General features: G+C 43.6%; 1 long non-coding RNA gene across 1 annotated transcript; it reads left to right on the top strand.

The window, feature by feature from the left end:
- The first annotated feature begins 7,878 nt into the window (after positions 1-7,878).
- LOC109552679 (uncharacterized) lies at positions 7,879-16,475 on the top strand. The gene is made up of 3 exons (XR_012326230.1): positions 7,879-8,001; positions 12,947-13,036; positions 15,506-16,475. It is a non-coding gene; the product is annotated as an uncharacterized lncRNA (long non-coding RNA).
- Positions 16,476-27,695: the final 11,220 nt, after the last annotated feature.

The raw sequence follows: 27,695 nt of genomic DNA, 5'->3' as shown, positions 1-27,695 counted from the left end.
TGCAGCATGGCAAAAAAAAAAAAAAAAAAAAAAAGACAAAGCCCAAGACAAATAATAAAAACAAATCCAGGCAAACAAAAAACAAACCAACAAGCAAACGACAACAATGACAACAACAAAAACCACAAGGAAAGCAAAAAAACCAGGAGACACCCAAACAAACAAGATAGCACAGAAACCAAAACCAAAAAAAAAACCCAAAACTAACCTAAACAGAAAACAAAAATAAAACAAAATCAAAAAACAAAGTAAAAGAAACCTAAGAGAACAAAAGGGAAACACACAAAATGACAAAAACAAATACAAAAGAAATAAAAAAGAAGATAAAACCAAGATGAAACAAAATAAAGAACACAAGAAAACAAAACAACATGAAAATAGCAAAAGAACGAACCAACAGAAAACAAAACAAACAAAACCAAAACCAAAAAACAGACAACAAACAAAAAAGAGCAGATAATAACAAAGAATAAAAAATAAAAATTAGAAAAATAAAAAGTATATTAGAAAAATAAAAATAAAAATGAAACAATAAAACAAAACACAACAGCACAAAAATTTTTTTTAATAAAAATTAAATACTAAAAAAAATTCCCTGGTGCCTCTGCTATCTGTGTCCTTGCCCCCATGGTGAGCTACATGCATCCCTGCCTCCCCAGGAGCCCCTCTAAGACCACTAGGTAGTTCTCTGGACCTGCTGTGCCAGCCCCCACTCTGTGTGTGTTACTTTCACCAGTGTCTGCTCCTGAAGCTGGCCCAGAGCACAGGCCTCCATGGGTATGCCCCGCAGGGGCTAGTGAAGCTGGAGGAGGCATTGGGGGGGGGGGTGGTTCCCCGCCCACCTGGACCCACGTGGTCAGAGGAGGCCCTGTCAGGGGTGGCCTGTGGAGGCTTTGGTGGGGGGCATACTCAGGTCCACCAGGACCTGTATAGCCAGAGGAGGCTTTGGCAGAGGTGGGGCCTCAGGCCTTGTACAGAAAGAAGTTTTAAAGGCCACCAAGAAGTGCACAAGAGGTAAAAATAGAGGAAGGGCATGTGGTCTGTGGCTCCAGGCAGATCAGATGGTGGGTGGAGCCTACCCCATGTGTCCATAGTTGCAGAGAGAGAGGAAGAGGCAGGGCTCTGAGACCAGGGAGGGGAAAAAGAAAGAGAAACTAGGTTTGTTATGGGAAATAGGGCTGTGGTTTCATATTTGGAAGTGTCTGTGTGTGATGAGTAAGTGTAGGGTTTAGTAACAGGTTGAGGAAGAATTATACATTTGCAACTGCTATAAAAAATTTGTTCTCTATTAAAAATCTTCTGTGCATATCACATGAGATTCATTCATGAATTCATGTAACAAATATTGAGCGGCTGCTAGGCACTAAGCAATGTTCTCTGCACTGGAGACAGAAACTGTGAGCAAATGGACTGTGAGTGAAACTGTGAGTGAATGGACTCAGGAAATTAGCTACAAAAGAAAGAGAAAGACAAGTATATGTATGAGGGAGTGGAGGAGTGGATGACAGAGGCAGAAAAGGCTTTTCTTGGAAGGAGATGATATGGAGTTTTCAGTATCCTTGGTACCTGCAAGTGGAGCATTGCCCAGCTTCCACCCTCCAGCCCATCTGGCCTGGGGAGCAGCTTTAAGCAGACATTCCTCACTCTCCTCCCCTTTGGAGTCCTTTCCTATTTTCTTCCTCCTTTTCCTCTTCCCATGTCTTCCTTTATCCTGGAGCTTGAGAGGACCAAGGCTGGAGGAGACAGTGACAGTGACTTCCTTCTCTTGCTTCCATCTTTTCTTTCTGTCTTTGACCCAATTCAAAAAACAAAGATGAATAGAGGCCTACTGGGCCTGGAATCATGCAGGGCTTACAAGATGTGAGACTCCCATCACCAAGGGCAATTCTCCAGCAAAGGGACATCTGGGAGCCATTAGCAGCCAACACACACAGAAGCTGGGCTAGGGTGTATCCATCAGTAAAGGGGATCTGTGTGAGGCACCAACAGCATCCACAAAAAAAGGATATAAAGTAGCAGATAATCTTACTCTCGGCTTGAGGGAATGCACATTGGTATAAGACTTTGGATAGCAATTTGATAATATCTTACAGAGTGGAAGACACATGTGCCCTATGACCCAGTACTCCCACATCCAGTCATATACCCTAGAGAAACGTTTGCATGTGGGAGAGTCTTGCAGAGAGAGGAAAAGTAGAGTGCTGCAGACTGGGCCTCAAGGAGCACCAGCATTTAGGCACTAGGAAGAAGATGGAAGACTCAATTATAGACTGGAGGAAGCAGGGACTATGTGGTCTTGCTCATTGCAATGTCCCTAGCGACATGCCTGGAACATGAGGAACACTCCTGGGATGCACAGGAAGGGAAGGAAGAAGCAGTGAAGGAGACAGAGGTCAGAGAGAATAAAAAAAATGAGGAGCCATCACCCTGAAAGCCAGAGGAAGAGATTGTTAAAGGGGGGGGGGGTGGGCAGTGAGAAATAAAATATTGCCACCATATCAGAAAACAAAGAATGTCGCAGTCATCAGTGATTGCAGCCACCCTCAACGGTGAGCCCTGAGGGAGTTCAGGATGTAAACAAGGAATGCCAACCATCTAGCAGCCATCAGACTGTAGCCACCACCGAAGGTGCAGCCTGAGGAAACTCAGGATGAGAAAACACAGGATACTGGCCCCAGATAGCTGAAGTCATATCAAAGGAATGACTTCAGTGAGCCCAGACTCTTGCATCTTCCCACACATAGAAAAGTGCTAAATTCCTTAACTTGAGATATGTAGTTTTCTTTTATTAATAGTAGCCAGAGCTGGGTCACTAACCATCCTTTGGGCCCTCTAATGGAAAAGTAGAATCAAGTCTCAAATAACGTCTTTTAAATTATATCCTCTAGTATTATACATGGAAAACAGTACTGTATCATACCTCTGTGAATGTATTAATAAAATATCTTATACCTGCTTTATGATACATAGTATTGACTGTGCTTTACCACAGCTGTTTTTAATGACATTATTTTAGAATGTTTTCTTTCCAGATGATGATTAAGAAGCTAATAAAAAAAATGATGCCAGGTACCACAACAGTAACAGAACTTTGCTGTTTTCTGTTTTTTACTTTTTTTAAATTTTTTTAATGGAGTGTGCTGGATGTCTCTATAATTTTGTTTAGATGACTGCAGAACCTGGAAAGGCTGTTGCTGCTACTGCTGTGTAACATACTGTTATTGGTCTTTTTATGTGAATAAATAAATCTATATATCTAGATATAATTTGAATTTTTGGAAATTTTAGCTGTGCTGTCAACTTTGGAAAAATATCCCAATTGTACCATGTTGGGTTGGCATTGTACAGAAATTAATAGCCATATTGGTCTAGAAATGTTAAACATAATTTTTTCCTTTTGTACAAGGGTAATGTACAATATTAAGTATGTAAGGTCTTATCCACATGGGTTTGATTACAGAAAGTAAATTATTCTCAAAAAACAAACAAACCAAAAATGAAAGAGTAACCTTTTGTTCTGACTACATGGTGGTGTTGCAAAAACTCCAATATACCTTGGTTTCCCGCCACCCCCCCACGGCCAACTGCCCCAGCCCTTCCTCTTTGGAACAGTTTTCTCAGAATTTTTCTGAGAGGATGTCTCCCAGCCTTGAAGTCCTAAGAATGTCCCCTGAATAAAGCATAGCTCTCAACTTTTATGTTGTGCATTTTTTTTTAGTCGATAGTTATGGAGACCACGAAGGGCTGAGAGCAGACTTCTCTCCTTTGCCTGAACTCAACGAGGATCCAGAGCCCTGGTACCAGCAGAGGTCTCTTATGCCCACCTGCCTCCTCAGAGAGTCCAGACGAATTGGTGAGTCTTTCCTGGTCCTCAGATCTCCCAAGTTTTGGTTGATGATCCTGAGTTTTATATGGCAGTGTCTAACAGGTACCTGGCTCCCCAGTTGAAAGATATTGGGGAGTGATCCCCCCTAATTGAAAGATATTTGGGGAGTCTGGTTGAAAAACACTGGGGCTCAGTTTAGACACTGAGTTGTTTATCTTCAGCTGAAGGACTGGGAAGACTTTGCTCACTTAGAAGACTGAGTAGTATTGGACTGGGTAATTAAGGGGAAGCTGGCCTGTCGTTTTTCCTTGAATTGTCTACACTAGCGATATTATTTTGACAAACTGACCTTTGAATGGGGGAATAAAAGCTTTCAAAACAGAAGAAAAAGGAACGACATATTGCCAGCCCCCAACTAATACCCCAGCAAGGTTTATGAATGTAAAAAATTTACAAGTACTTAATTTGGAATTAAAGGAAATCTCGTCCTAAAAATGAGGGGGCTCTTTTACTGTATACACAGTTAAGTTTAAAAAGCCAGCTTGATAAGAGTATCTTTTCAGAATTCTGACTTTAAACAAAGGCCTTCTAGGGAAAACTTGCATTTCTCTTCCTGTGTCTTTGAGAAGTAAATGTTCTACCTGATCTTCTTAGGGCATTCTGTGTGTGTGTGTGTGTGTGTGTGTGTGTGTGTGTGTGTGTGTGTGTGTGTGTGTGTGTGTATGTGCTTTGAAAACTTGATCTCTGCCATACTATTTTTGGGAGTAAACCTTCTGGATCTTTTATTTAGGTGACATCCTCCCCTATTCTCTTATGGGAAATCCGCTTGTGTCTTAATGGTTTAATATATGTCTCATTGGGCTTCCCTGATGGCGCAGTGGTTGAGAGTCCGCCTGCCGATGCAGGGGATGCGGGTTCGTGCCTCGGTCTGGGAAGATCCCACATGCCGCGGAGCGGCTGGGCCCGTGAGCCATGGCCGCTGGGCCTGAGCGTCCAATATATATATATCATTAAAAGCCAAATAATGGCTCCTTTAAATTGGAGAAACTTCTAAATAGTAAATTTTTAGAGAACTCTCATTATAAACAGCTGTTTTATTGGTACCTATATTAAAAAATCAAAGGCAGAAAAAAGAAATATATATAATGGTTAACCTAACAACTTCTTTTCTTTAAAACAAGTAAGAAAAACCGGTTTGGGAAGATTTATTTGTGGTCTTTGCTTCCCCTCAATGGGTTTTACAGATGCTAATAAAAACATTAGAATAATGTTAACAGGAAAAAAAACCTGTAAGGAATGTCTAGATACTTGTTGGAACAAGGTAGAAATTTTAAAAAGGAGTTATCTCAAATGAATAAAGAAATCTTCAGATGGATATTTAAAATGGGATAAATAAAATGGACACGTATGCGATTAAAACACAAGGTTTTGATATTACACTACCTAAGATTAAATGGGCCAAAAAGGACCCCCTACTACTCTCCATCATTAAAGCCAAACAAGTCCGCTGTTTACACCAGTTTTAAAAAGATATATTTAAGGGGCTGGAAAAAAACTTTTTACACTGAGATAGCTGACGAGCAATTACTTGGGGCAACAGTTAGGCCACGGGTCTGAGTTCCTTGGCTCAAGCTCCCTCTGGGGCTCCCAGAGCATTTTATAGAAAAATAGATAAAATGGACAGGGAATAAAAGAAAGAAAAACTTCTAGAACTCCTCCTGTAAGATCAGAACTTGTTGATTGGATCCTAATGAAGGCTAAAGGTATAAAAGTTGATAGGATTGGGATAAAGTATATAAAGATGTATATATATATATATATATATATATATAAGATGGCTATCTCTCTTTTGTTTAATTATGTTGTGGGATAGACACATTTCACTGCGGAATGCTTCCCCTGCATGGTATTATGACAAGGCACATAGATCTGCCCCTCAGAAAGTATTAACTAAACATACTAAAGGAAACCAGTAGGGTTACCTGAGCCACACAAATAAGTAAAAACTGGGAACTAACATTCAGTGGTTAATAAAAATAAAATTAGTGATTTTGCTTGTAAACTCAGAAAGAAGTTCTTTGCTGAATGTCCTATACAAGATTTTGAAGGCGTGATAAATTAAACTCTAAAGTTCTAGAACATAGAACTTGTAAATTTCAGTTTAGTTAGAAATCTTCTCACTGATATATAGTTGGGCAAATCAATCTTTTAACATCATCTAGGTGACAGACCTTTGGGGAACTTAAAGCAACTGTCTTTCTCTTGCAAATCTCTACAAACCAGAAATGTAAATACAGGCCACAGGGACCTGAGGCTGAACCTAATTAGCTTAATCAGGAAGAACCTGAAACCAAGGGAAAAGAAAACGACAAAGTGGCAGTTTTAAAATTCAAACTGCTGAGAATGCTCCCTCAGCCAAGCTTTACAAACAGTAAACACTTAGTCTTCAGAGCAAGCAACTTTAATGTATTCCAACTGATTTTTGTAAAAAAGTAAGTTTATATTGTAATACCTGATTCATAACTAAGTTTTTTTTCTGAAGGGAAACCATGAGATCTCTAGTTTTGCCTGTTTATATGTCTGTGTACACATTATACATATGAAATATCTCTACCTCTGGAAAGTATTACCAAAATTGAATTTATAAAGAGCTCAATTTAATTTGAAAGTAAGTGGTTACAAATTAAATATAAAAGAAACCAGCCAAAATGACTTTCAGGTTCATGTGAATTAGGAAATATTCAATATTATGTTGATACCTGGTATTAAAGTTTTGTTGATCTAATTAATATATACATGTTTTTAGAGTCATCAACATTAAGTATAATACTTTATTGTATCTAGGTTTAATAGAAGTCAAATAAGACCTTATTATATCTGTTGCAAAGAAAATAACTTGATATGCTGAAACTTTAAGGTAAATGTAAATGAGATAAGAGCTTTTGGGTAAACTCTTTAAGAATAATTATATTTTAGAAATGTTTACTTAAAATGATCTCTCCAGATATTTGGTAACAAAGTTCTAGAGTTGTGCTAATTTAAGTGATGGAAACTTATTGAATATCTCGGTCACTCCCAAATAAAATAAGATACTGAGACAGCAATTACTGAACAGAGAAACTAAAGTATTTAGGACTATTAATAAATGTTTGGTGTCACCCTGAGATGTTTTTAGAAATTGTCACTAGTAATTTATGTTCACTAATCTTCAGAATGCTAATGTAAAAGACAGTTCATAATTGCTTATTTCTTAGTTTTCACTAGAAATTAAGGTTATTAAGAGTTGAGGATTCTAATTTAAACATGTAATTAAAGCTAACAGAAATAATAATGAAGCATTTCAGTATACAGTAGGAAATTTAGAATGTGTGTTTTCAGTAAAGAAGGTATAGGGAATGGAATTAAATTTTATTGAGGGAAAAGAAAAAAATGTCTTAGAGCTGGTTGTTTCCAATGGAAAAATAAGGGACAAACTGATACGGATATAGAAAGTGATGAAAAGTTGTGGAAAGGAACTCTGAGGAAAAGAAGTTTCATGCATGGTCAGGATTAACTAAATTTAGATTGAAGTTAATTAAGTGAATGGATTTTGTTGTTAAGTAATCTAGTACAAGACTGGAATTTGATTTCTCTCTCTGTTAGGAGAATGATGTTTCTTAGAGTGCTCCTTTTTGATAACAGATTGTGTGAGTTTCTTTGCCCTTAAGTGATCTATATTTGTTTTTCTGAAATCTTTTCGTGACTTTGGTTAAATGAATAAGTATTCTTTCACAGTGACCTATAATCCTGTTGTGTTTTAAAACTTTTTTGATAGTTTTGAGCCCTCATGAAGGGCTGGCAGGCAAAGGCCCCAGGAAAAGGTAGACTAATTTCCTTATAAATCATGTGGTTATGAGGGTGGGCGTTTCACATGTGGCTTTTTTGCAAAATCAGCTTAGCAGTTAGTTAGTAAATTAGAGGGCTCATAAACGCTCCAGCTGCACTGACTCACAACATGAGACATCTGTGAGGTGAGCTAGAAGGGTGGAGCTCTGAGGAGGAACTTGCCTGGTGGCCTATGTGGCGTCAGGTGGGAATGAACTTTGGGGCCTAATTGTCACAAAAACCTGGACTTTAGAATCAGTCTGAGTTGAAATCTTGGTCCCAACACTTGCCAGCTGTGTAACCTTAGACAAGTAAGTAATCCTCCCTGAGCCTTTGTTTCCAGGTGAGGGCAACGGTTGTTGTTTCAAGGTGGAGGATTGGCCTGGAGAAATGCAGCTGGTTGCTCTGACAGATCCTTGAGGAGGGAAGTACCTGGGTGTGGCCACCAGTTTCTGGACTCTAATCTTCAAATTTTCTCAGAAATTTAGAGATTGGCATTTTGGCAAACTGTTGGGCAGTATCTACTAAATTCACGTTATTAGTTTCCTAGGACTGCCATAACAAAGTACCACAAATTAGGGGACTTTAACAGAAATTTATTCTCTCATAGTTCTGGAAGCTACAAGTCCAAAATCAAGGTGCCAACGGGGCCACACTCTCTCCAAGGCTCTAGGGTGAGTCCTCCTGTGGGGGTCACCATTGCCCCCTTGCCTAAGTTGTGAACTTTTCTGTGGAGGCCGAGGGCAGGGCACAATAATTCATTCGTCAGTCCTGATAACATATGGAAGGGTTGGGAGCCCTCATTGCAGGAAGAAAGGAGAGAGCATTATGGAGCCTAAGCTAATTGGGGAGGATATTTGGGGATCCTCACATCTCCTCTTGTCCCCTTGAGATGGCCCTGGGGCCTCAGACTCCTGGTGAGATCACCACGTGTGGGGGGAAGCAGTGAACTCTGGCAAGTGCCGTCTCTTCTTGATCTGCCTCTCCCTGTTCCAGGGACTCACCCCTCCACCCATGTCCCTCTCACATTAGGCTAGAGGTATGGGGTATGGAGAAGCTGGAGGCAGGACTGGTGGGGACTGGTAGGAAAGACCTGAGGAGCAAGGTATCTGCCTGAAGGGGCTGCTTGGGGAGCTGACTCAGTGGATGCCAGGCAGGCTGGGAGTGCAGGGTTCTGTCTTGACTCCAAAAAATTCAGCCTCAGAATATGTGGGAATTTGGAGTGTCTGAGCTTCCTACAAGCGTGGTTGGGTGGTACATAGGGTCATGCCCTTGGAACAATGTCATTGAGCTCTGGGCTGCCCATCTCCTGCTCTCCTTTCCATCTGCATTTGTCCGGTTTCTAGAAAGAGACAATATGATCTATATCTATATCCATATATATTTATATATTTATAGCTATATCTAGTTAGCCCTCCATATCCACAGGTTTTGCATCCAAGGATTCAACCAATTGATACTGGGTTGGTTGAATCTGCAGATATGCAACCTACAGATATGGAGGGCTGACTGTATTCATTGTATTATACAATTTTATATAAGGGACTTAAGCATCCATGGGTTTTTGTATTCATGGGGGATCCTGGAACCGATCCCCTGTGGATACTGAAGGATGACTCTCTCTCTCTCTCTCGTGTGTGTATGTGTGTGTGTGTATATCTTAATATATAAAATACAAGTATAAATATATATGTATATTATATATATTGGCTCCCATGGTTATGGAGGCTGGTAAGTCCAAAATCTGCAGAATGGGCCACCAGGCTGGAGACCCAAAGAAGAGTTGATGTTGCAGTTCAGGTCCAAAGGCCATGTGCTGGCATAATTTCCTCTTGTTCAGGGAAGGTAAGGTTTCTTCTCTATTCAACTAATTGAATGAGGCCCATTCACATTATGGAAGGCAATCCACTTTACTCAAATCCACTGCTTCACTCAGAGCTCACTGATTTGAATGTTAATCTCATCCAAAAGTACCCTCACAGAAATGTTCAGAATAATGCTTGTCCAAATATCTGGGCACCCCACAGGCCAGCCAAACTGACACATAAAATTAACCTCCTTACTAAAATGACTTCACCAAGCAATAGGAATTGTAGCTCCCTGACACTGAGGACTTATTTTGTGTTGGCAACCTTGTGCTTACTTCCTTACTCACCCATGTGATAAGTGTTATGCTTGTTTCACAGAGGAGTCAACTGAATCTTACTCAGTGTGATAGCCAATGTTGGAACCCCAGTTGGATCTCTTTTCCCATCCAGTGACCCCTCCCCCACCTGTTGCCAGTACAGTGGCTAAAAGCTTGCATCTGAGACCTTCTCTGGGTGATTGCCTGTGGCTGATGTCCTTGTCCAGAACCTCCTGAGAACTTTTGTCCCCCTCTCCCATCCCCACCCGCTATCCTCCAGGGGTGGACAATGACTGATTGACACAGGAGTATAAGAGACGGTCCTGCTTACCTACCTCAAGGGGGGATAGCTCTGGCCCATTCACCATGCCCCCCAGAGCTCCACATGGGATCAGGCAGAGGTTAGACTCCAGCTGAGACCCCATCCTTTGCTGAGCATTTTCCCCTGTCCTGTCCTACTTCCCTTCCTCCCTTTCTCTTGAGATCATTTCCTAAGTTAAAACATGTGCTCAGGAATCTCTATCTCAGCCTCTGATTGTAGGGAATGGGGTTTAAATTCCTGTTAGTGAGGAATTCAAAGCCAAGTCTTGCTAGCTTCAGCATTGGCCCACTGAACCCCTGCATTGTCCATAGCTGGGGATGGTAAGCTGGCAGGCATGTATGCATCCTTGTGGGGCTGGGGTATTAGCTGAGGAGAAGAGAAGAGACCTAGCTTTTAGGAAGGTCTTGGTGGCTTTGTCACTCCCTCCCTTGCTTGCTCGCCCCTAGCTGGTGTCTCATTTCCATAAGACACAGCACCAGCAACAAGTTGCGCAGTTATGTACCTTCACAGGGGCAAGTTGAAGGTTACACTTGACAGAGACTGTGGGTCTGGAGTCCTATCCTCAAATCTTCTAAGAGCTGAGTCTCAGCTTTCAGGCAGCAAAAGCAATGGACTCAAAATCCTGAGCTGCTCCTTGGGAGAGAGTATGAGCCAACCCAGGCAGGCCGGCCTCCTGGTCAGCAGGCTGCAGGCCTAGGCTGTGGTCTGAGGCCTCCATTTAGCCCCCCTGCCTGTGGGAATGCTGAGTCACCACCCTGGGAAGGCCTCTGCCATCAGTTTTTCCATAACTTGGAGGTTTGGAGCTGTTCCAGTCACCACTGCTCCAGTTAGAAGTTTGCTTCTGGCTTTACCAGGTGGCCTCCAGACTCTCCAAGAGACAGCTGCTTAAGGATAACAAATAGGTGAGATGAGAGAGTTTGGACCTGAGAGGGTGGAGCCAAAGCCTGGCAGAGGAATTGCTGGGGATGGCTGTGCAGTGGAGGATGGGCTCCATGCTGGCCCCCAAAGAGCCTTCTACTCCATCTGGCTGGAGAAGACAAGAAAGGATGGGGCACCTGTTGGCAGAAGACTTCTCTTAACAAAAAGAGGAGTGTTAGGCTGTTCTCTTTGGTTAAAGACCTTTACCACTGCCTTCTATGTGAAAGGATATAGTGTGGAAATTATGGTGTCGGGTAGACCTGATTAAAAACCTCTGTTCTATCATTATAGATTTTGTGATGCTGGGAAAGTCACTCAATATTTCAGAGCCTCAGTTTTCTCATCCAGAAAATGGGTGGCCATGCTTAGTGCACAGGGTTATTGTCTGGCATGGGGCAAGTCAGATGAAGGGAATAGCTCAGTAAGAGACAGAGATAGAATTGGTGGACTAGGAATGCTAAAGAAAAATTCAGCCAGCTTCACCAATTTGCTTCTAGAGCCAGGGAAGTGGGCATAAGGCCACTGCTTACCCATTCAAATGCTCGAGGCAGACATCATTAATTATAGCTGCACACCTTAATCCTCGATAGAGCCTCCAGGTAGCTTCTGTTAATTGATTGGAGGTGGCACTTGAGATGGAACCTATGTGTCATCCCTGGTCTCAGGACAAGATGGCCTTGACAGCCTTCGTGGAGGAGTCCTTGAATATATGAAGAGGAATTTAAAGGAAAGAAAAATTGCCTTCTTCTAACTTGAATGCCTGGGGGTGGAGTTGGTTTGTAATTGAGCAGCCTACAGGTTCTACCATTTTCAAGCAGCTTGAGCTACTGAGCAGAGGTCAGGCTTGGTGTAGACCTTCCAGATAACCATTAGCTTGGCAAGGCTGGCCTCACCAAAGAGGTACTCTTAGACTGCCTCCCCACAGGAGCAGACCCTGAAACAAGGATTCAAGTTCAAGTAGCTTAACTGAGAAGTGATTCCAAGGCCTCTGGTAGGAGATTCAGGAAATGAGACAGGGATGAGAAGGAAGCCAATGCAAGGTGCATTTTAAAGTAGGTTATTACTGTGGGTGACTGGAGCTTAATCCTACTGAGGAAGCCTGGGAGATAGTGCAGAGCACAAATCTGAGTTATGGCACCTGAGGAGCGAGGGAGCAGGGGTATGTATACAGCAACTGCCATCAGTCATTAGTTGAGGGCTACTGGGGTAGGATGTTAACTCCCTGGTTACAGGTGGACAAGATGGCATCAAGTGGCCAGAGAAAACTCTCAGGCAAAAAAATGACAGGTACTGGCAGCTGGAAGTGGTAAATGCCAAAAGCAGTATCTACTATTCATGTGGACTGAAAATCCCAAGGAGCTCAAGTGAGTCTATTCATTGAAAATCAGGGCTGCCTAATCTTTCTTAGTACGGTGTTCTCTTGAAAATTCCAGCTGCCTCACCCTGCCCCAACCTGCCCCACCCCTAGGTGCATAGGATACATAGTCCCTGTTCTGGACTGAATGACCAGAACCCTGATGATTAAAATAGTAAACATTTATTTCATACTTACTATAGACTAGGTGCTCTGGTAATTGTTTTATAATCATGATCTAATTTAATTGTCATAATAACCCTGTGAAACAAGTACTATTATTATCTCTGAAGTTCAGAGAGGTTAAGTAGCTTGCCCAAATTCACACAGTGTTATGGACTGAATGCTTCTGTCCCTCCAAAATTTATACATTGAAATCCTAATCCCCTATGCAAAGGTATTAGAAGGTAGGGTCTTTGGAAGGTAACTAGGTCATGATGGTGAAGCCCACATGAATAGGATTGGTTCCCTTATAAGAAGAGACACAAGAGAAATTTCTTCCTCTGTCTGTTCTCCATTATGTGATAATACAAAAAGAAGATGGCCTTCTGCATACCAGCAAGTGGGCCCTTATAAGACACCAAATCTGCCAGCATCTTGATCTTGGACTTCCTAGCTTCCAGAACTGTGAGTAATAAGTAATTGTTGTTTAAGCCATTCTGTCTATGGAGGGTTGGTGGGAGATTGGTGCTCAGGAGAATCTGGCAAGGGAGGAAAGGAGGTAAGAGGTGCTAAAATTGTCCCCTGTTCCTTATCCTCTGCTGGAGGGTCCCTGTCACCAGAAAGGGCATGTCTAGCCTTGCACTCTTTTCCCCCATTTGGCCTTCCTGCCCCACCCTCCCTTCTGGTCCTCACTCAGAATCAGAGGTGAGGACAGACCTCCAGGGCTCCCAGCAAATTGTCTTCATGTTTCTTTCTGGTCTAGATCAAGTGAGGGAGGAGCTTTTATGGAGAAAAGGGCTAGAGGCTAAGGAGCCCGTGAATGCTTGAGGGATTTTCTTGAAGACCTGGGGTTTAGCAGATTCTGTGCTAGGATCACCATTGCCCTATGTAGCAGTGTGATTGTAAAAATGGCCCCAATTCTCCACCGCTCCCTAAATCGACACACTTTATGATGTGATCTCATAGCCTCCTCCTACTGAGAGGTGGAGACTGTTCCCACACCCCTTGATTCTGGTCTGGACTTGTGACTTGCTCTGGCCAGAAAAAGGTGGTGGAAGTGATGTTGAGCCCTTTCTGAGCCTAGGTCTGAAAGGGCATTGTCTGTTTTTGTTTGCTGTCTTGAATACACCATGACCACGATGACCATGTGAACAAGCTCAGACTAGTCTACTGGAGGACAAGAGACCACATGGAGCAGAGACAAGCTTCCTAGCTGAGGCCATCTTACACTAGCCACTAGCTTCACCCAAACATGTCTCAGAGTCCAGCCAAGATCAGCAAAGGCACCTATTCAACCCATAGCTGACTGTAGACCCAACAGTGATCCCAGACAATGCAAGAGCTGCCCAGCTGACCCAGGACTCATGAACAATAATAAATACTTATTATTGTAAACCACTGAGTTTTGGAGGGATTTGTTACACTGCAGTAGCTAACTGATACACCCAAATCTCAGGGGTCAATCCTCCTTCCTTTGCCCCAAATTAACACTCAGTCTGACCTAACACACAATAGCAGCCTCTAGCCTCACCAAGGCTTCCACAGAGGTTCCCTTACGGCCAGCTCTTGATTTGGCTTTGTCCATATCGGTGGGACTGCCTTGGCACTCTCCCATCTTTTTACTGTATTCTTCTTTGACGCTAATCTGTGTGTGTGCACTTGTGCACGTGTGTGGTGTGTGTGTGTGCGCCTGTGAGCTCTAAGGTACATTTCACATCTTAGGTTCAGTCTCCTCCTTTTGCTGAGGACTCCCTGAGGCCCAGGCTGTGCTTTGTCCCCAAGAGACTTTCCTTAGACAGGGACCTGGCCCCTCATTCCTGGAAAGTTGCTCCTGCCTAATGCTCAGCCTAGGTTGTGAGGATGCAGCTCTGTGGGTTCAGATCAACCTCATAAACTTCTCTGCCCTACCCCCCAGGGCAGCAAGTCCAGCAAGTCTGGTGCACTGCAGCCTCCCACCTACAGAGCTAAAACTAGAATTCCTGGCTGGGCTGGCTTGCTTGGCAGCTGCCCTCAGCAGCTTTCCCTGCCCTTCCAGGGGCTTTCTCTGTCCTACAGCTTTCCCTTGTGAACTGGGCTGGTCCTGGGACAAGCTCCCTCTGGCTAGCTGATCACCCTGTGGTGGGACTTGATGAACCAGCGTGACTTAGGACACCACCAGATCTAACACTCAGTCGTGGGCTCTTTCCACACAGCATTTACCTGTCAGGGGGCATCTGGTCTCAGACCACAGATATAGCTTTTAATGGCCTAAGCAGAAGAGGAATTTATTAGAAGATTACAGGTAACTTATGGGATTGATCAGAAGGACTGACCATGGGAGGAATGTGGCTGGGTGTTTCTGCTGCTGGCACCACTGTCTCTGACTATGGCTGTGTTCTCAACTGTCTCAGCTTTCTGTGGCCTTATCCCAGACTCAGAGTTCTGGGAAATATTACTGAGAGGCTGGGACTGGATCTGGGCTGCTCCCTCGTCACCAGAAAAGGCAAGTCCACAATATTGAGTTTCTCCAAATGTAAGGAGGGGGGTTCAGATGTTGGGCAGCCAAAAGAAGGGTGATAAGCACCCATACCACTCCATCCTCTTAGGGTCTGTTATAAGGAACTTGGTGCTCCAAATAGAGCCCAACTCCAACACTTTCTTTTCATTGTGCCATTAAAAAAAATGAAGTTTAATTTATACATAGGAAAATGCATATATCTTAAGGATTCAGCTCAATGAATTTAAAAAACCTGTTTATATACTTGTGTAACCACCACTCAGATCAAAACAGAGAACATTTCCATCACTCCAGAAGGGTCCTTTGTGCCTCCCTGGTCAATCTTATCTTCCCCTACGAGGAAGTAACCATTCTGATTTTAGTTTATTTTGCCTATTCTTGAACTTCATATAAAAAGAACCATACAGTTTGTACTCTTTGTTTTGTTTTTGTTTTAGGCCTTGCCCTGCGGCACGTGGGGTCTTAGTTCCCCTACCAAGGATCAAACCTGCGCCCCCTGAATTGGGAGTGTGGAGTCTTAACTACTGGACCGCCAGGGAAGTCCAAGTTTGTACTCTTTTGTGTAAGGTTTCTTTTGCTCAGCATAATACACTATAGATTTATCCAGGTTGCTGCATGTATTAGTAGTTGGTTCCTTTTTCTTGCTGAGTAGTATTCCATTGTATGAGTGGGCCATAATTTGCTTACCCATTCTGTTGTTGATAGACATTTGGATTGTCTCTAGTTTTTGGTTCTTATGAATTAAACTGTGCACATTCATGTACAAGTCTTTCTGTGGTCAAACATTATTTCCCTCCAGAGTTTTGATTTACTGTCCTGCTTCACTGAGAAACTTCCCCACCAAATTAGTAGGGAAGTTTCCCTCAGCTAGAAAGACAGATGAGTTTTTTCTCCCATGCAGTCATTATTCATACCCAAGATAGAACTTTTCATCTATGCCCCTAAATCTGCTCCTTCTGGAATCTTCGCCACCTCATTGTGTTGCTCCAGCCAGAAACCTGACTGCTCTCTTTGCTCACATCGTTCAACCCAGCCATCAGTAACCCCATCATGTGTGCCATCAAAACACCTGACCACTTATTTCCTCCATGGCCACCAGCTGTTCTGGACCACCATCACCTGTTACCTGGAACACTGCAGTATCCTCTCCTCTGCCTTCACTCTAGTTTCTCTCTCCCACCCTCACCTCCCACCCCTGGGTGATTCTTACCACAGAAGCCAGAGCAAGCCTTCAGAGGCTAAGTGAGAACATGTTCTGCCTTCACCCGAAACCTTCCTATGGCTCTCACCTCACTCTAAGCAAAAGCCACAGTTATTACAATGTAGACATTGCAATAACAAAGCCCTCATGATCTCCCCATGCTACTTCTTTCCCATCATCCCCTTCCTTTTCTCCTTTACAGTCACACTGTGCTTATTCCTTTAATATGTCAAGGATGTTCCTGCCTGTGGACTTTTCATTGACTGTTCTCCCTGAACAGAGAGCTCTTCCCCTAGATTTCCACATGGTTCCCTCCTTTACTTTCCTTCAGACCTATTAACTTTATCAGCTCTATTTTTCTCTACAGCTCTTACCACATCTGTTACAGTCTATTTACTGGTTTACGTGTTTGTTGTTTGTCTTCCCCATCAGCATGTCAGTTCCATAAGGTCAGGGACTTTGTCAGTTTGTACTTGTGTCCCTGGTGCATGAGCATCATCAGCCATGTCCTAGGCAACAGTTAAGAGACACAGAGTGGCCTAGAGCACACATGAAAAGAGAGAATCAAGTTAGGTGTCTTCCACCTTGAGCTCACAATTTGGGTGTTGGATACTTTAAGAAAGTGATAAGAACATCCTTTGGGCTTTCTCTGCCCCCTCAGAGATTTAGCTCACTTTGGTACAAGCCCCCACAGTCTCACAGCCTATGTGATGAGTCCAGTGCAGGCTCAGAGATTGGAAGAGGCTTTTGGAAATAGTGAGATGGAACCAGGCCTGTGAGGGTAGGTGGAGTTGGGTAGGCAAAGGACAGCAAGACATCATGGGCTGGTGTGGGGTAGTGCTGCTTAGGTGAGATATGAGGGGTTAGCACCTTGGACAGAGTCTCTGAAAGTCTGCCTCCCAGGAAGGCCATCGCCATCGCCACTCCTTGTGCTGACCCAGCAGGGTTTGGGGGGAGAGGTCCAAACACTTTCCACCCATGGTAGTTATACCAATATCCATCATCAATCCCAGACTAGACTTTGGTTATTTTTAGGTTGTTTTTTCTTTAATGTTGAAGTATATCCATGGAAGGGAACTTATTCTTCAATAAAGCAAACCTACAATATCTCTGGACAGACAAGAATGAAGCATCCCTACCTAAGCCAATCTCTGGGGAGACAAGAGTGAAGCTGATTTGCCTAAGCAAAGCAAGGTCTGATCTCTGCCAGGATGTTCCGGGAGTCAACGGAACCCCTGCATTGGAAAAGCAGAGTCAACCACTGGACTGACAGGGAAGTCCCCACCTCCAAAATCAGATTTTTAAAGGCTTTTACATACAGGACATATGGAAACAGTTTTGTGTGCTGTCCTTTATTAAATGCAAGTATGGTCATGCTGTACACACTCTGTTGAAACTTGATTTTTTCTCCTTAATGATGTGTTTTGGATGTTCTTCCATGTCACCCCTTTTCTCTTGTCTTCTTTTCTCCACCTTATTCTTTTCACTGATGCTTAGTATTTAATACTACACATATTCATGTTTTGGTTTATTTAGTCATTGTCCTCTCAATGGGATTTCAGGGGTTTTTTTCAATTTTTTAGTGTTTTAGCCAATCTTGCTGTGAATACCCTTGTTTATGGTTCCTGGGTACATAGCTAGATGCATAAGTGCTGGGTCAGAGGGGATGTACATTTTGAATTTTAATAGATGTAATTTAGTCCCCTAACCCCCCATGTCTGGGGTATGGGTGGGGCACCCAGGCCAGAACTTAGGCTTTAACTTCCCTGTCCCTCACTTCAGTCACCCAATCCATCATCAAGCCATGTTAATTTTACCTCCTGAGTATTGCTAGCATTGTCTCTTTCCTCCAACCTTGTTGCCACTGCCTTTGTTCCGATATTCATCATCTCTTGCTCTTGCCTGAATTAATGCAATAGCTTCCCACTCCTACTCCCCATCCCTAGTCTTGGTCATTCTATCTCCAACATAACCCACGTTATTCTGTAGTCAGAACTATCTTTCTTGATCCCCAATCCAATCATGCCCTCCTCTGACTTAACTCTTCAATGGCTTCCCGTTACTCTTAGGATAATCTCTAAGCCCTGTGTTTTGGTCTACTTTCATCATGCCAGCTATGCCAACCTCTCCAGCATCGTTGAAACCACACTCCTTCTCAGATGGGAGTCGAACCCAGCCAAAACTCAGATTGGGACTTGAACCCACAGGCTGGGACTTGAACCCAGCCAGAGTTCAGATTAGGGCTTGAACCCATGATCCCTGATTTAGGAGAGGACTTAAACCCATTATCTTTTAATTGAAACCACTCACCTGGTGTCAGGACTTACTGAAGCTCATGTTCTTTTGTCTCACTGCAGAAAGAATTCAACGTGAGGCAAAGTGACAGGCAAAGAGTGAATTTATTAGCTTAGGATGCTAGTGAGAGATACAAGTGGGCTAGCAGGGGAGTGCATCCCTGAGAACAAAGAGGGTTACATTTTTGTAATCAAAGAAAAAGTGGGGAGAGGAGGAGACCACATTCTTCCTCATTCTTGGGTGGACATTAAAGTTTACATCATTAGTTCCTCCTTTGACCCTATATGGTCTAACCAGGACTGTCATGGCACTATTTAACTCATATGTATATTAGCAGAAGTGTGGTGACATAGACTAAAATATGGTAATTCATTTCAAGTTTCCATATAATGTCCCCTTTCACCTAGTTTCTTTCCTCTTTCTCCTATGTTTCTCTCTTGGCTACAGGCGGAAATGCTACTCTTCAGGACTATTAACTCCCTGACTTCATGCAACAAGATTCAGACCCCATATTTATTGTCTTGTGTTTTAACTATCAAGACTTGTGGCTTGAGTGTGCCTGGTGCTTGAATGTACCTGTTCTTCCTTCAAGGTACTGTAGGTTGTTGCTAGGTTACTGGATTCTTTTCTTGAGTGGTCATTAGGTTACAACAGTCTTCCAAACTCCCTTAGAATTCCCTTTCTGTCTTTATTCCCCCTAGTTGGATTCCTCAACTAACTATTTAAGTATCTTATTCTATCCCTACCATCATTCCTTCCTGCCATCTCACCTCACACCCAGGATTCCAGTGATGTTGATAGTTAAGACCCCTAATATGTCAGACTGTTTTACACCCCATGCCTTACTCAGTTTTCTCTGACTGCACTGCCTGTTCCACTTCCCTGTTCTCTTTTCTCCTCCTGTTCACCCGGTGAACACCCAGCTATCTTTTGGGGCTCATCTACCAGTCACCCATTCTGGGAAGCCTTTTCTTTCCCCTAAAGGAGGACAGACCACTTTCCTTTTAGTTCCTACTGATGTTGTTCAGGCTTTTGGTTTAGTCTTGTCACCATTTAGTATCCAATTTATTTACCTCCCCATCTCCCCTCTAGACTCGGAGCTTCTTGAAGAGACTGAATAAACAATGATGACAGGCTGTCTACCTAGGGTAACATACATGCAAAAAGTGCACATATCATAAGTGTGCAGCTTCCTGAAATTTTACAAATGGAAACCACTCATGTTACTAGCAGCCAGTACTGGAATTAGGAATTAGAGTGGGAGACAGCCAAAGGGACTTATCTGTAATGTTTTCAATTCTTCACATGGAGAATGTGTTCTAGTATAACCTGGATAATTAAAAATTAAATACAATTTTTTTACACATCCTCACACCCTTCCTGTTGGGATCTTCAGAGCTGTGTTAAGAGAGACATCAATCAATCAATCAAGCCAAATCGAATGTGTATTTACTACTTCATCAGACAGATCAGATTTGGCCACTTATAAGCTGTGTGATCTTGAACAAGTGACAACGTCTCTGATCCTTTGTTCTCTGTTGTCTTAACCTGGGTCCCCCTAAGTAGAACCTGAGACAAAGTCTTGGGAGCAGATAGTTTCCTTGGGGATGTGATCCTAGGTAGCAGGAAGGAGAGAGAGGAGGAGTGCAACAGGGAAGGTAGAAGAGCCAATACAAGATGTGTCACCAGGTTGGTCAATGCTATGAGTGTCTTGATGCCACCATGACATTTCGAGGAGCCTTCTGAAAGTGTCTCAGAACTCTCTGCTGAGGAACAAAAGGGAGAGTCATACATCCATTGGCTTTTACCTCCCATTGGTCAATGGAAACCCCACTGACTCATACATCCCCATATTTCTGTACTGATCATGCATGAGAGCCAGGCAGGCTCCCTTGAGGTCTCATTCAGCTGTACTGGAGAATACTCAGGTTAGGTTGAAGCCTTCCTGAAACAGGTCGGCTCAGCACTGACTGGAGGGAGAGGTTTGGCCAAAAGGTTTTTGAGGTGGTGCACAAAGAGTGCTCGACACACTCATCTTTACAATGATAAGGGAATGCTGCAAGGATTGGGTTGAATTCCACACCTAGATAATAAATGACCTGGGTTGGGGACCTGAGAAGTGCAAGGGCTATGGCAGACCTGCCCCCTCTTACTCCAGAGCGTGGGACTAAGGGAGGGCCAAGGCCCAGGGCAAGCCTGAAAAGTTGCTGAGCAAAGAGGGGCTCTGCCATTTTGGTTCATCGGGGCTTGGCAGAGAGCCCCAAGCAAGACAGTGGGGAAGGCAGTGGGTTCTAGGAGGCAAATAGGAATCCCCTGGTGGGATCCCCTGGGCCAGGAGTGAAGGGAAGTGTGTCCTAATAGGTGCCTGAGGCCTTGCTCCTATGAGGGGAAGGAAACTGATGAAGCCACAATATGGAGCAGAAAAGGTACACTGGAAATCCAGACTGCAGTCCTTAGCCTGGTGTCAGGCCCCTATATGTCCTACATGATAACAGTGGGTTGTCTTCTTTTACAACATTATACATGGTGATAATCCACCATATATCTAGCTTTGATCCCTCTCAGGGATATAAGTCAATTTGAAAGCAGCCCCTGCCTTTTATGTATATTACAGGCTAGACCAGGGGTTCTTAATTTAGGATCCTTGGATAAAATTTAGGGGATCCATGAAACATAGCTAGAAAAAAATTACATCTATATTTTGCTATAAATTAAATCAAAATTTTCCTTTATTTATTGGTGTAGACAACAAATTACACAGTTGAGTCTTTGTTCCCAAGAGAAGCTACAAATATTTTCACGTCACAGTACAGTTATAAATATTTTGAAAGATCATTTATACTTCAAAATTACAGTAGTTATTAGACACTGTCCCCCCCACTAGATCTTGTTGTATAGTATATCAAAGATGAAGCACGTATTATATATTTTAAAATATTTTGATAAAAGTATTTCAATATATTTGGTTTCCTTTGTAATCTGATGTATTTTATTTTATACATTTCATCAGACAAAAAGTTCAAGAGTCCCTGTACTAGACCATGAAAGGCCAATATTCACCTGTATGCTGGGAGCCCTCTTGGCTGCACCAATGGCAGACATAACTAATCAATCACAGCAATCTTTCCAGCAGATGCCTCTGCAGTCATCTTCTACTGACTGATCCGTGCAGACATATGAGGCCAAGTTTATCTGTTCTTCCTGGTCTGTAATGAACTATATGAGCCAATGAGGAGTAAAGCAAGGCAAGATAAGGATATGATTAAGTGCTTCTTTGGCAAGCACAGCAAATTAGAGCAAAGTTTGAGACTAAAAGTGCAAAAGGCATTAGAACAACAAGAAACACTAATATGGAAGAGTCCATAGTGAGGTATTGAAGGAAGGACATAATTTTGAGAGATGGAGAAAGGATGACGAAATGGTATTCAGGGTGTATGTGGAGGGGTAAGGGTGAGAGGTTCAAGGATGGAAAGAGCAGGAAATATCAGGGGACACTGTGGAGACCAGGCTTTGGAGAAATTGTGGTAAATGAAACTGAGGTATCAACTTCATCAGGAAGGCTTTGAATACCTGGATGAGGAGTTTGGTCTGGGAAGTTCCTGAGAGTCAGTGAGCAGGTGACAAATGGTATATCAGTTTGCTTTTGCTGTGTAAGCCAGAATTTAGTGGCTTAATACCACAATGATTATTTCTCACTAATCTATCCATCAGCTAGGTGGTTCTTCTGGTCTGGGCTGCTTAGCTGATTATGGTGGTTCCCTCATGCATATTAGGTCACCTAATGAGTTGGCTAGGGACTGCTTGATTCAGGACAGCCTCATCATATGGTTGGCATTTGGCTAGCTATTGGCTGGGCCAATGGGGGTCCTGGACCACTTGGTTTCTCATCCATCAGAAGGCTAGCCTGGGTTTGTTCATGTGGTGGCTGGACAGATTTCCAGGAGAAGTGGAAATGCACATGGCCTCTTGAAGCCTACTCAGAATTGGCACTTTGTCACTTCTACCATATGCTATTGACCAAAGCAATTCACAAGGCCAGCCTCAATTCAGGGAGTGGGGAAATAGATTCTGCCTCTTGATGGGAGGAGGTACAAAGTCACATTGCAAACGGTGTTGATACAGGAAGATAATAATTGTGGCCATGTTTGCAATTAATTTATCACAGAGAGTTTGAGGGTGGTTGGTAGAAACAGTAAGAGAAGAGCCCCAAGGGCAGGGAGGCTGGCTGGAAAGCAATCACAGTAGTGACTGGGAAGAGAAGGATAGGATGTTTGCCCAGACTCTAAGATGGGGTAGACCTGGATGGGGGACAATAGAGGAAATGAAGAATTCTCTGAATTTGGGGACTGACTGGGCCAGGCAAGGGAGAAAACCGTTCACAGAGCTAGGATGTCAGCAGGTGACTGCTGGTGAAAGACCTGTCTGATTTGGAGCCCTACTCTGGAAGGGCCTTGAAGGTTTGGGGTGATGCCAGCTTAGGTGTGCATTGGGTCCTGCTGTCTATAGGCTGGGAGATCTTGTTAAGCCCTTTAACATTTCCTGGCCTTGGTGTTCCCCTCTATAGAGTAGGAAGAGGAATTCTAACCTTGTAGGGCTGTTAGATGATAAATTGAGAGGCACAGTATGTGGAAGCATTTTGTAAACTCTTTTGGATGAACACTTATTAGTGGTTTTATGGCTTGGTTTTATTTCTAATTTAAGAGATGTTAGCCATCTAGGGATGGTGGCTAGGAGGGACCTAGTGGAAACGCACCTCAGAGATGGAACTCACTTGAACCCAGTCGCACCTCAGATGGGACTCAAACCCTCAATCTTCCAACTGAAACTGCACAACTTGTCTCAGGGCTTAATGATGCTCAGGTTCTTTATGTCTCGGCAAAGAAGGAATTCAGTGAGAGGCAAAGGTAAGAAGTAGATAGATTTATTAATACCCTTTGTAAAGAGGTTGCAGGAAAATGGGGAGTGAGAGGATGGTCATATCCCAGATCTCCAGCAAGTTCCTGGGATGGGCTGCCAAGTGAAGGTCCTTGGCTTCTCACAGGAAAGAATTCAAGAGTGAGCCATAGTAAAGTGAAAGCAAAGAAACACATTCCATAGGTAGAGCATGGTCTGTCTGAAAAGATGAGAGCGGCCCTGGGAGATACACACTCCACAGAGTATGAGCCCTCTCAGAAGGTGAGAGTGGCCCGGAAATATAGGATGGATAGTTTTTATGGGCTGGGTAATATCATAGGCAAAGAGTGGGAGGATTATTCCAACTACTTTGGGGAAGGGACAGGAATTTCCAGGAACTGGGCCACTGCACACTTTTTACCCTTTTATGGCCTTGGAACTGTCATGGTGCTGGTAGGTGTGTCATTTAGCATGATAATATATTACAATGAGCGGATTATGAGCCTCAAGGTCTCCTGGAGGTGGAATCTTCCACCATTTTGGTCCTACTTGGTTCTAACAAGTTTTTATCATATTCTCAATGGCTCTGTCATTCCTTTAAAGGTTGTTCCCTGCCCCCTTCCCTCCTGTCTCACTAGGAGGGAGCATGAAGGGCAAAGAGGAAGACTCAGGTTGAGGGAAAGAGCTGCTATTAGTGGGTGGGAGAAAGAAAAGGACCCAGAGGGAGAGAGCATGGCCTGTCCAGAGTCCCTACAACTTGGGGTTGGGGAAGCCTCAGGAGAGCCACATTGTGGGGCATTCACTCATGGCTGTTCTGTGCTTGCTCAGATGTTGGGCTCAGAGTGTTGGGAGTCAGAGTGGGGGTAGTGTGGTGGGAGAAGTTAGTCTCCATGCTTAATCTTCCAAAGGCAAACTCCTGGGTGGTCTGGACCGAGGTCAGTATGACTCCCCCCTCTTCTCTCCCTCCTTATGCCTGCTGCTCTGAAAAGTCCAGTGGCATCACTGCTTCCAGATGTGACCTCCAGATGTGGCCTGGAGCAGATCCAGGCAGATCAAGGATGCAGAGGCAGTAGCCAACCTCCTGGCTTTTCTTCCTCCCTCCTTCTCTAATGGAGCCTACACAGTGCTCTCCATCCCCTGCCTTCCTTCCACCTGGTCAGAGTACCAGGTACCTAGAGGCACCAGTGGATGGATAAATAAATACCACTTATGAATAAACCTGAGCCAGACAGATGCATCTTTATTCGTGTTGGAAAGAGCTTATAACTGGGGGAGTGGAAAACTGTCAAATGTTTCCCTTCTGAGCACTCCCTGTGGCTCTTGGAGGAGGAAGTGAGTTGTTTCCTTGGCTGGGGAGCCGCCAGGGCACTGGGCTCAGGGCCAGCCACGGCCTGGAAGGAGCTGCTGAAATCTTCCCTCTTAATGGGGACAGCCTGGGCCCTGCTGTCTCACCAGGATGGAGACCCAGTTAGGGGGAAAATGCAGCTCTTTTATTAGTAGCAGACCATGCTACCAACCCAACTGGTGCTGCTAGAAGTGAGTTCTTTGGTTGCCTGGACAAGTGGGTATCAGAGTGTACCATGTGCTTGAATTCCCTAAAGCTCTTATTCAAATGCAGATTCTGATTCAGTCTATGTGGGGTGAGACCTGGGATTCTGCATTTCTGACTAGCTCTCAGGTGATTCTGAAGCTGCTGGCGTGTAGACCATATTTTGAGTAGCAAGGTTCTAGACTGGACATCTAAAACATGTCTAAACTTTTTGACACTTCTTTTTTTCTGTAGGTTTTCCTGATTTTTCTTTTTTTCTTTTTTGGTTTTGTTTTTTTAAGTTCACAAAGTACTAAAGAGTAGACAGTGAAAAATCTCCTACTTCTGTCCCCAGCAACCAGGTTTATTCATAGCTGGTATTTATTTATCCATCCACTGGTGCCTCTAGGTACCTGGTACCCTGACCAGGTGGAAGGAAGGCAGGGGATGGAGAACATTGGGTAGGCTCCATTAGAGAAGGAGGAAGGAAGAAAAGCCAGGAGGTTGGCTACTGCCTCTGCATCCTTGATCTGCCTGGATCTGCTCCAGGCCACACCTGGAGGTCACATCTGGATCCCTTCCCATGGCCAACCAGTGTTGTTGGTTTCTGCGTATGTCCTTCCAAAGATATTTTATGAATATTCAAGCAAGTATATATATTTTCTTCTCTCTACTTGCCCTATTTTGGATATTACCTGATATATACTGTTTTGGTCTATGGCCATAGCACCCTGAACATGCCCGATCTTGTCTGATATATACTGTTCTGCATTTTGCTTTTTTTACTTAACAACATACCTTGGACATCACTCTAGTTTCTCCTTTCTTTTATTAAAGTCACGCAATTTCATTATATACAATAGCTGACTGGACAAATCCCTTTTGACAGACACTTAATTATGTCCAATCTTTTGCTCTTGCTGCTAGTGGTGCAATGAATACCTTAGTATCCTATTACTTCTCCCTGATGTGAGTCTATCTGGAAGATAAAGGTCTGCAAGTGGAAATGTAGGGTCAAAGGATACATGCATTTGTAATTTTGATGAATTATTGTCAAACTGACCTCCCCAGAGGAGCTGTGCTAACAATGTGAGAGAGGGCCTATTTCTCTTATTCTCTCAATGCCACATGTTAACAAACTTTCTGATATTTTTCAACTTGGTGTATAAAAAATAACCGCTCTTTTTGTTTGTTTGTTTGTTTTTGGCAGCGCCAGAGGCTTGCAGGAACTAACGGCAGTGAAAGCACCAAGTTCTAACCACTGGACCACAAGGGAAGTCCCGATAACTGCTCTTTTTGAAGCTCTCTCCTCCTTTAGTTTCCATGGTTCTCTTCAACTATATTTGTCATAGAATCATTGCATTCATCTTCTATGGGCCAGGTACCTTATCAGGTGCTGGGAATCCAAAGGAAAACAATGTATGAATAATCCCTATGCTTCCCTCTAGTAGGAAAGACAGTTAATTAGTCAATAATTCCTGATAAGCATGAGGCGTGTTATGATAAGGGGGTGACTTTTTTTTTTTTTTTTTTTTTGCGGTACGGGAGCCTCTCACTGCTATGGCCTCTCCCGTTGCGGAGCACAGGCTCCGGACGCACAGGCTCAGCGGCCGTGGCTCACGGGCCCAGCCGCTCCGCAGCATGTGGGATCTTCCCGGACCGGGACACGAACCCACGTCCCCTGCATCGGCAGGCGGACTCTCAACCATTGCGCCACCAGGGAAGCCCGGGGTGACTTCTTAAAACAGTGCTACTCAAACTTTAATGTGCTCATGCATCAACCCGAGGATCTTGTTGATATACAGATTCTGACTCAGCAGGTCTGGGGCAGGGTCTGAGATGGTGCAGTTCTAACAAGCTCCCAGGTGAAGCTGAGATTGCTGGTCCCAGGACCATATTTTGAGTAGCAAGGACCTGAAAAGCATTTTCTGTGAAAGAACGAGACAGTAAATATTTTCCGCTTTGTGGGACACATAGTCTGTCTTGCAGCTATTCAACTCTGCCTTTGAAAGCAGCTGTAGACAATATGTAAATGAATGGACATGGCTGTGTTTTGATAAAAATTTATTTCCAAAATAGGCAGTGGGCTGGATTTGGCCAGCAGGCTGTGGTTTGCTGACCCCCATTCTAGAACACTGTAGGCATCCAATAGTTGCTTGTTGAAGCAATGAGTGAAGGGTGTTATTTGAGTAGTATCAGGCGCCTGAGCCCCTGGGATCAGTGGTGCCTGGAGGAATGGTGTATTGGTTAGAGTCCTACCAGGAAAACTAATACCAGGCTTTAAACCGAGGTAATTAAATGCAAGGAATTGGCTACACAGTTAATGGAAGAGCTGAGAAGTCTACCAGGGGCAACTCAGAGATTAGCAACAGCAAGAAGCTGCTACCACCTTGGAGAAGAGGAGAAAGTGGGAGATGGTATTATTGAGGTTCAGGTCAGCTGGTGGGAGCTGGAGCTGTGGAGAAGACCCAGCCATGGTTGGAGACCCTGGGAAGAAATACCGTTGGAATCTTCCTTCTTCTTGCCTTCCTATCTTCTCTTCATTGGCCAAACCCAGCTGTGATCCAATATATACAGGAGGCTGTAGGAACCAACCCCTATCATATGGAATAGAGCAGGAGAAGTCAAGCATGGTCCGAGGCCAATAGGTCAAGTTCCAGTGAAAGGGACACTTAGAATGAGACTTGAACTACCTAGTTGACCAGACAAA

The sequence above is a fragment of the Tursiops truncatus genome, chromosome 15 (assembly GCF_011762595.2).
Source record: "Tursiops truncatus isolate mTurTru1 chromosome 15, mTurTru1.mat.Y, whole genome shotgun sequence".
NCBI classification, from domain to species: domain Eukaryota; kingdom Metazoa; phylum Chordata; class Mammalia; order Artiodactyla; family Delphinidae; genus Tursiops; species Tursiops truncatus.
The sequence above is the reverse complement of the archived record's forward strand: the minus strand, read 5'-3'. Positions and strand labels throughout refer to the sequence as shown.